The sequence below is a fragment of the Tenrec ecaudatus genome, chromosome 3, assembly GCF_050624435.1.
Source record: "Tenrec ecaudatus isolate mTenEca1 chromosome 3, mTenEca1.hap1, whole genome shotgun sequence".
In the NCBI taxonomy this organism is placed as follows: domain Eukaryota; kingdom Metazoa; phylum Chordata; class Mammalia; order Afrosoricida; family Tenrecidae; genus Tenrec; species Tenrec ecaudatus.
In genome coordinates this window covers 64,734,674-64,745,150 of record NC_134532.1, presented here as the reverse complement: position 1 = coordinate 64,745,150, position 10,477 = coordinate 64,734,674, and the positions used below count along the sequence as shown (strand labels likewise).

The 10,477-nt window shown below is 40.3% G+C and overlaps 1 pseudogene; it reads right to left on the bottom strand.

Moving 5' to 3' along the window:
• Positions 1-5,914: 5,914 nt before the first annotated feature.
• LOC142443427 (septin-7 pseudogene) lies at positions 5,915-7,174 on the bottom strand (annotated as a pseudogene).
• Positions 7,175-10,477: the final 3,303 nt, after the last annotated feature.

Here is a 10,477-nt window from a genome sequence, read left to right as displayed (position 1 = left end):
ATCATCTTTCTCCCGCGAGCAGCGGGTGGGTTCGAACTGCCAACCTTTGAGTTAGCAACCCAATTCATAGCCTTTAGCCATACCAGGGTCCCTTAATAACTCGACGGGTGATTATTCTGTGTTGCTAAAATTGATAAGCCCTTCTATTTTAGTCTGCATTATGAATGAATATTCAACATATAAGGAGCTTATATATTGCATGGTAATTAAAATAATATTTCATCCTCGTTACTTCTATACACAAGCCCATTGCCATTGAGTCCATTCTGAGTCTAGTAGCTTTGTAAAAACCAAACTCAGGGCCATCGAACGCATGACAACTCATAGTGACCCTGTGTGGCAGAGTAGAATTTCCCTTGTGAGTTTCTGAGACTGTTACTTTAACTCAAGGGAGTTGAAAGCCCTGTCTTCCTCCCAAAGACTGGGTGGTGGTTTCAAACTGTTGGCCTTGAAGCTAGCAGCCCAACACTTACCCACTGCCACCAGGGCTCTAGAGGATTGTGGGAAACCGGCCCAGAGGGTTCCAAGTCTATAACTCTTTACAGAGCAGACTGCCACATCTTTTCCCCATGGCATGGCTACTGGACCAGCCACTTACCTTTCTGTTAGCAGCCAATGGTTTAACCACATTGCCATCTTATTGTCACCATCATTAGGGAAGGACTGTCCATAAGCAAGGTGAGTGCATGCTTAGGTCATCAATAGGGGTACCATGTGTCCAAAGCAAAGCTACAGATGCTAAGCAGACTGAACACAAGGAACAGCAAGTGCCACCATGGAAATGAATGGGCAGTGAAATTGATACCTGTTCCAGTGGTGAGAACTTGCCACCTGGAAATGAAATTCAAGCAGGGATTTGATGGTACCCAGGTACAAGATTGTTTAAGGTATGAGACCCTTACCACATCAACCCCCTCATTGACATCTGTCTCTCCCAATCTTGTCCCATGTAAATTTGGGGGTCTCCTGGTAGTGCACTATTTTTTTCTAATAAAAAAAGAGATAGGGATGGCCTGGGAAACCTAACTTTTGCCACATCCATCCACATGCAACTGGAACCAGCATGAGTGGTTACCGGCAAGGACAGATTATATTAAAATAGAAAGACTTCTCTGATCCGTCTTATACATCCTGGTAAACAACGCATCTCAGAGAAAGCACAAAAGCAAAAGAATTTGAATAACTTCCACTGCTTTGAAGTGAATTAAAACAACTTATTTTTTAGCATGTACAGAGTTTTGGCCTAGGTATTATAAATAATATTGTTTGTCAATATAACTTGAAAATATGTTTGGCATACATATGAATATAATCCAGTATACATTTAATACAAACTAATAATATTAGCCAAGAGGTATATATAGGCTCATCTTTCTTCCATGAAGCAGCTGGTGGGTTTAAACTGTCAACCTTGAAGTTAGTGGTTCAACACTTACCTAACAACACTACCAAGACTCTTTTTTATAACATTGGTAATAATTTAATCTAATATTGACATAGGCTGCATCCAAACTCTCTTTTAAACTGATGTTTATATAACATGAAACATTTTCTAATGCATCAACAGTTTCCTTTTTATCATTTATTGCATAGGACATAGTGTTTGATATTACTCTATATGTAACACCTCTAATGAGGTATTATTAGACATATGAAGAGGAACAAATATTTTAATATTTATTAATTATGCAAAATAGGTTTCTCTTTTGCAACAATGAGTGCTTCTAAATTTGCCTTCCAAGGAAGTTACAAAGGGCTTTTAGCAGAACATTACATTTGTATTTCATCTGAATATTTATGTATCTCTGTGTAAAAAAGTTGATCAATTACTCAAAAAATAAATTCAATGAACAGCTACATAATAAAAATTATAAAAGTGCATTTTTGCTTTCTATTTTCCTTCCGATCAGCACTCTTAAGAAATTGATTGTAATTGCTAGGAGTGCCAAGGAGCACGTGCTCCTTGAAGAAGGGCGCATCCATGATGTTTGTATCCATAGTTACTGCAACTAGGTACAGATGTTGATATGCGAGCTGGACAATTCTACAAAGAAATAAGACGTACGTTTTCTAAATTTTGTATATGTTAACAATTGTATTTTCCTTTTCTTTTGGACTCTTCAAAAAGAAGCACATGTCCCATTCTGTTGCATCAACCACTTAAGGACAGACCAGGGGCACAATAAACACATACTGATGCTGCGATGCTCCTGTTTTGCTCACCACTAACCAAAATATGCCTTCAGATTGAGCATGCCCTTGGTGTACCTACAGTTTTATGTTCATTTGGCTGGTCCGGGATTGTCAGTGTTGGGGGCAGTGAAGATGCCATAAATCCCATGCTGAGACCTAACATAATGTAATCCTCAGTATGTGGCCTGCTTTCCATAGAGTGGACATTGTGGAAGAACTTGCTGCTTTTTGCTGGATCTGGATCCTGCATCTAGCTCCTCATCTGATCTCCAGTTTCTTTGGGCTTGAGTCAAATTTTATAAGTGATATAAGTTTATATCCAGGTAAACTTAAACAGCAGCAACTAAATGAAGTACAAAAACATGAAAACAAAGTACAAAAACACGAAAGCTCACAGAAGTTAAAAAGAAAAGAATTTGTGATTCACTCAAGTCGATTTCAAAATTAAATTACTGTTTTAAAACAATATGTACCAGAAGGGATTATTTATTTCATTGATCTTTCAATGGGACAAAATCATTCTACTGGTACTTTCCTGCTGGAATTATTAATAGCAGTACAAATATAACAGAGTTTATTCCAAACTGCATCATTTCCTTGCTTTGGAAAAAAGTTAATAATGGGTGGAAAATGATTATGAAATATCTGAAATTGTCACATCACAGACCCTGCAAAGTAACGGGAATACAGATCCCAACTTTTTGGAATAATTTTTCTTTTAATGATTTAAATCATTGGATCAAAAAGGGCTTTGTGGTACTTAAATTTTTAACTATTTGTTGAAATAATATGGATGTGAGTGCTACTAGTGAGTGCTCCGTTCTTTGGACGTTAGGACCAGTCCCTGAAGAAGGGCCAGCCCCTGAAGAAGGACGTCATGCTTCATAAAGCAGAGGGTCAGTGAAAGAGAAAAAGATCCTCAACAAGATGACTTGACAGTGAAGACAGCAATGGGCTCACCTGTAGCAACAATGATCAAGAGGGTTCAGCACGGGCAGTGTCTTGTTCTGTTGTACACGGGTCACTGTGAGTCAGAACCGACTCAGTAGCACCTCTCACACCGACGACCATACCTCAGGCCATACAGTGGTATGCAATGAATATGGAAACGTGTGCCTACTGTGCCTCCTGGAAATTACTATATACTCTGACACTTAACTCCAGAGCCCGTGTTCTTAACTTCTTTCAGTGGGGAGGTGTGCTTTGGACTCTGCTGACAATTTGATGGCAGTCTAGTAAAGCTTATGGATCTCTTCCAGAAAAATGTTTTCCGGCACAGACCACCAAATATATTAAGTTACAATTGAATTACAAAATATATTAAATCAAGGCAATTATACTGAAAAATAATTATCTAAAACAATGGAAACTCAGAAATTCACATGATAATGTGCTTATAAACGCATTAAATAAGATAAAAACATTTCAGATATTAAATCACTACCATTTAGTTGATCCTGATGCTTAGGACCCTTACAGGTCCCCACGGCTGTAAATCTTTACAGGCACAGACAGCCTCATCTTCTTCCCACAGAGCAATTTGTGGGTTTGAACCACTGGTCTTGTAATTATCAGTCCAGCACTGCCATGACAGCACCACTAGACCTCCTTATTTCAAATACAATCTAAATAAGTTTATTTTTTAAAACACTGCTGTTTCTTCAGTCAAGTAGGAATATTAAACTAGTCTTTGGAAAGGCAGCAGCAGATACGTCTGGTTGAGCAGTCAATTTGGCTTGCATTTTGTTGTGTATTGATTAAACGTGTTGAACAGATCCTTGAAACATAAATTGTCGATGGAATGAAAACGTTCATATCTCCTTCACAAAATAACTTCTCTCAAGGAGCACTCGGATTCTGTCAGACTTTTTGAGTTAAACGTTCCTTGTAGCGACTTTTTTTTTTTCAGCTTCACACTAATGAATTTCTTTCTGGCTAGCTCAGCATCTTCAGTCCACTTTCTATCAAAAGGAAAGGGAACGATGAGCCATGGATCAACTTCGATGACATCAAAGATAAAAATAAACCTTGAAAGCTTTCCGAAATGTTTGCAGATTTCTTTTCTCAAAGCAAGTGACAGAGAATTTTGTAGCTCGTTTTTCGAGAGCCCACATACCCAGTCCAGCACTGACAGTTCACAGGGAGGTTCCACATTAGCATCTTTGCTCCAAGCATTTCCAAGGTTTCAAAAGAATCCAGTCTGGAGACAATGTGTTCCTAGTTAGCCCTTGCTAACTTGGTGAGGGGTAAGCATTCATAAACTGTCCAGTCTTGCATCCTTTTAAGAAACAATAAAGATGGCTTGTCTCCTTTCATATACTAGGAAACATTTGTAGGCAAAGAACACGGAAAAGCGGACGCCACTGTGAGAAGACATGACGTCAGGTGTGGTGAAGGTCCAGAGATGGGCAGTGACAGGCCAGCAACACTGCGCCAGCGTCTCTGGACAGAGAGGCCATCCTCCGCTGCGATCTAATTTAAAGGTCAGAATGAGTCCGTGGAACATGGATGGCCACCGCGGCTGCAGCAATGGGCTGCAGCATAGAAACAATGGTGAGTGTGCTGCAGGACTGGGCAGGGTTTCTTCCTGCTGTGCATATGGTGGCCCGGGGTTGGAACCAACTCAATGCCACCTAATGACAAGAGCGACAATGAGTGCATGCTGCAGTTTGCAATATTCGCCAAAGCTACAGAGTAATAGAAAAATGTCTGCAGTTTTTCTTTGCATCACAACATTTTCATTATGTGAATTTGCACAATACAAACAAAAAGTGCAGAAATGTAATATAGCACAATACAGTTAATAAAGAATGGTGGCTTTTTTCCCCCTTTAAGAGGTCATGATTGCCATTTCTAGTAAAATAAGGAGACTGCACATAGGTAGAAACAGGTTGGTTGTTAGCACCACAGGTTTGCTAGAAATGATCTATAACGGCATTTCCCCTGCTACTTACCATAGAGAGTGAAAGGGGAGTTAAAGGAAGGTTTCCTTGCTGGTTTCTACCATATGAAAGAAGCTAGATTCTGATTCTATTGTAGCAGGGTCAATACATGGGAAACCTCTAAATCAAACGTTCTTACAAAATAATGAAGCAGTAACGAGGTTCTGGCTAACAGAGGGACTAAATGAGAATAATGTATATTCATAGAATCCGACACAAACAAATGAACAAAAATGGTTGTTATAAATAAGCTCTAGGTGCACTGTAAGCACGTAGCTTCTTTGTTTTTTCATGTGAATTTTTAAGCAATGGAAGAGTCAGCTGTAGACTAACTTTACATGGCGGTCTATGCTGCACTGAGTGGAACTTCTGTATTACGAAGTGATACCGTATTGTAAGTATCATAGAGAAGCACAGTTTGCATCATATCATGGCAAATTATCCTCAATGAAAACCTTCCGGAGTCCTTTTGCTTTGGAATAGCCTGTAAGCACGCAAGCCACCAGAACATGATTATAGAAGAGTAGTATGTTCTATTGCATTAAATCAAAACATCTCTTGAATAAAAAAGAAAAGAGTTGTTACTTTCTAGTACACAGTAACCCTAGACTATTCAAAGCATCTTAGTCTCCATCAAGAACAACAAAAATAATTTTTGTCATGCTGTTACATCCATGATTGGATAAAACTGGTGAAAACTGTTCAAATGGGTGCCATCAACACTCATGTCCATGCTAGCACATTGGCAATGAATACGTAACTGGTGGTCAATAGAGGGTCTAAAAGATCTTGCCTGTCTTGGTCTTTTCCAAGGTTCTTGACAAGTTCTGTTGTCCTACTCTATGTTGTTGAGCGTCTCAGTCTGCTTTCCCATCCTCCACTGATGCTGTTTCCCTTCTCATCCTTTGTGCTGCCTTTCCGAATTCTGTTTCATTGGTTCATGGCGCCATTGGAGCTCAGCTTCAGTCCTGCAATTTCCGTCCTGTTCCTGTGACCTTTATCCCAACACTTGCTCCGTCTCCATTTCCATCTCCTTCCTCTGGGCTCCAGGACCCCTCTTTCCTCTTCCATTTGTGCCAGAGGGCTCTTTGAAAGCTGCCCTTTATTCCTGTTGCTACCAACCCTGTTGCAAGTCACACCTGCTGTTTTTCTTCTTCGGGAGTTCTCATAGTGTGCATGATCAGTGACATCTTTCAAGTCCCGCATGTGTGTTCTTATCAACCTATTTCTTAGAATTGTTAAGTCTCGGTGTTTACTATTTTCAACTTCAGCAGTACTCCAAGGATACTGCCTTCCTCAGAACCTTCGCCATGAACTTCAGCGATAGTATGTATCACTCCCCACCACAGAAGAGGTATGGGAATGTTCCTTGATTTTTTTTAGCAAGTTTATTTTTTTGATCATCTGTTTCTGGGAACTCATGTGTCTTAATTGTATGCTCTTGGATTTCTTTCATTTTTTAATTGTTGGCACTCCTCTGGTGTGAGTGTGTCTGCTTTAGCAATAAGTGGGATGATATTTGCTCTTTCAGGTAAGTGCTTCATAAATTCACCATCCTATGGCATGAGGCTATGTCCTTAAGGAACAAGGAAGTATAAACAACACTACACTCCATTGTCAGTATCTGTCATCTACTTCCTAAAGAGTCTGTGTTTAGGTAGTCTGCAAGTGCATTACCAAGGTCACTGATAACACGCTGTCAGCAATGACTATTATCCACTGCATCTCCAAATCCTGGAGTATGAGCTGTTGCAAGCAGTAACTGCACTGCACCTTCTTTGATGAAAACTTTGGATTGTCCACCTGTACAGTCTTCTTTATCCGATGGGAAGGACCAAGGTACTCTGGAGAATAAAATCTGTAAGGAAAAGTGAGCTGAGTGCTGTTGACGTCCCCAGTCCAGATTCACCTACCACCATAAGAGGGAACTCAAAGCCGCTCTTCACTGGTTTTCTATATCCTTGATTTGGGAGATTTGCAAATCCCACATAACCTTCAAAGGTCTTCTGCTGAGCTGCCACAGTACTGCTGTGGGCACTCCTCTCCAGATTTTCCTGATGACAGCGTCTCAGATGTACTAATATACTACCGTATTGTTTGCTACCTTCACTTATTATCAAAAGCCAGAGTGGGATAAAATAAAGCCATAATTGTCTTTCTATTCAAGTTCAAGGAAATTTCCATAAATTATAATTTCTATCCACAAACCCCTATTCTAAAAGAAATACTAAGATAGCAGGTTAACTTCTGAAATTCCAAAGGAAAAAATATCAAAGGTAATATCCCGAGGTTAAGGTTAATTTGTCCACACAATTTATATCCCAAACCACTTTGGAGAGTTGTGGGGATATATTAATAATTACCCAAGAGTAACCATCTCTAAATAAGATCATTCCAGGTAAACTAGATATGTGGCCATCCTTTCCAATGTAGAAATATTTAAATGGGGAGGGGGGGATGCAGAACCCAAAAGTGATTTTGTTTTGACCACCAAATAGGGAGATATCCAATGCTCAACCCATTACTACAAATCAAACAGAATTTGTGAGAGTTAGCAACTCTGACTCAAATTAATAGTTAGAACTTTTGGCTATTATCTTAACTGACATAATAAGCCATGACCATCAATAAAGTAGTATTGTGTGTATGTGTGTGTGTGTGTGTTAAAGGCTCTACATAAAATTTTTAATAAGTTGCAAACTTTGCACTGTTGAAATGACCACTTTCTATTAAACATTTCATCCTGATTTGGTCAATTATCTCTTCCCGCAAGCTTAAGTGATTGAACCATTTTGAAGGTGATCTTTGCAGTCAGTGACTTGTAATCACAGTGCTGTGGTGCTTCATGAGCTCCTTTTACCAGAGAAAGAGAGAGAAGGTAGGATGAGTATCAAAAGAGGAGACCTTTTGTCTTAATTCAGTATTCAAGGCTTAGAAGAAAGGAGGTTGTCAGGGACTTACTGAGCTTGATGTTTTTCATTGCAAGCTCATCTGACTGTGATCTCCCAACCCTCCTGGAGACTAGGTGCAGGAAAAAGGTAAGCCTCTGCAGTCTTTGCAAGTCTTTCCAAGAGCCAAAGGAAAATACTTTTCCTTGGGGAAATTTTCCAGAAGGCTTCGTGAAAGGCATATGTGTTAGACAGGGTTCTCTAGATAGACAAAACCAGATTGCTAGTAAATATATATAAAGAATGATATATAACACATGAAATGAACTATTAAATTATATACAGATAGATATATAATACAAAAATGAACAGTTAAATTATAAAGCAGTACAAATGGCTCAGTGCAACTCACTCCCGTGAGAGAGTTGTGAGACACTGGCAGTTCTCTAAGTCTTGAGGGTCGCCAGGAAGTCCTCTGTAGAGAGAACTAGGCTATAAGAGCAAGAGACAAGAAAGGCGAGGCTCACCGAGCCATTTATCTCCCCCCCCCCTTCAATTAATCCCACTTGTGTTTATCGGCCAGGCTGGCACAATAAACTAACTATCTCAGCATAGACTCTCCTTCGTGGAGCTGAGGAAATGAGTGAAAGAGGAAATGAGGACACTGTTTTTCAGAACTTTACAATGGACAGGTGTTTGACATGCAGTCTCAATTAAAAATCAGTTTTATAAGGTGTTGTTATTCCTATTTCATAGTTGAGCAAGTTTAGGCTTAAGATTCATTCATTCCTTCATTCATTTGCTCAAGGTCACCAGGCAGAGTCTAGTGTTGAAGCCTGATCTTTCCATCCACATTGACCTCAACCCAGTTGGACTTATCAAGAGAAAATCATGTTCACTGTGACCCCCTCTTTCCATTCCCTAGGATATGTGTCCACATATTTATGGTTCCAAGATCAAAAGGGGAAAGGAGGAAAAATCAGAATGACCTAAGACCCCAGAGGAAGAAATGTAAGTACTTTGTTATAATTAGATGCAATTCCAACTCACAGCAATCTTATGTACAACAAAGTGAAACACCACCCCGTCCTGCACCATCCTCACAATTGACTTTATGTTTGAGCCCATGTTGCAGTCACTGTGTCAATCCATATTTTGAGACCTTCCCCTTCCTCACTCCCCTCCACTCTGCCAAACCTGGCATCCTTCTCCAGGGACTGGTCTCTCTTGACAACCTGTCCAAAGTCAGCAAGGCAACGTCTTAACATCCTAGCCTTCAAGGAGATTTCTGGCTGTACTTCTTCCAAAGCAGATGTTTGTTCGTTTGGCAGTCCCTGACACTTCCAACATTATTGGTCAGCACTACAATTCAAAGGTATCAATACTTCCTTATTCTATGTCCAAGTCTGACATGCGTATTAGGTGATTGAAAATGCCATGGCTGGGGTCACACGCACCTTAGTCCTTGTCAAAGTAACATTCTTGCTTGTCAACACTTTAACGAGGTCTTGCAGCAGATTTGCCTAATGCAATGCATATTGGGAGAATAGATCACAACACATCAAAACCAAGCCCATTGACATTCCAAAAGCAAACAAAATCTATTCCATCTCATAGTGACCCTGGAGGACAGAGTAGCACTGCATTCTACGGTTTCTGAGGCTGGCAATCTTTGTGGAAGCAGCCAGCCTCATCTTCCTCCTGCTGAATAGCTAGTAGGTTGGATGTATTGACCTTGCAGTTAGCGAGTGTTTATTTCACTACCCTTCCAGGGCTCATAGGTCAGAGATGCTGTCACACAAAAATTACGGTATAAATCGAGATAAAATTGACCCTGGTGTGCGGTATGGCACTGATGAACCACAAAACTATCCTCTAGTTCTTTAATATTTCCCACTTTACTAGTAAGGCTTTTATGTGTTTTACCACATTGATCACGTTAGGTTTTCATATGCTCATTTGTATATTTAGGACCGCCGGGTTCATGAAGGTCAAGATGGATGGATGACCCCTCAGAGACAGTGACAGGTGTGGTGGTTCCCTGAGGGTACAGGAGGAGTGGGGGTGGTGGTGGTGGGAGGTGGGGGGGAGGGGCAGGGGACAGGGGAGCCGACAGCATGGATGATTATATGACCACACCAGTGGGATTTAACAATAGAATTGTATGCAAATGGATATGCTGGAATGTGTCAACTATGCCAGTAAAACTATTAACAATAAATATATAAAATAAAATAAACAGAGATCTGTAAGACCAAGAAGTCAAGGCCTTTTCCCCACAGCCCAGTGCAGTTCTCACCATGATGCCGCACATTCACCAGGTTTCCAACTAAGTCCACGATGACTGGGATTCGTGGTAATGCAAACAAAGAATCATTGCGACATATGCAGAAAACATGGCTCGAAATATTTCATCATCAGTCCTTTCCTGTGCCCACATTCTAACCACCCTTG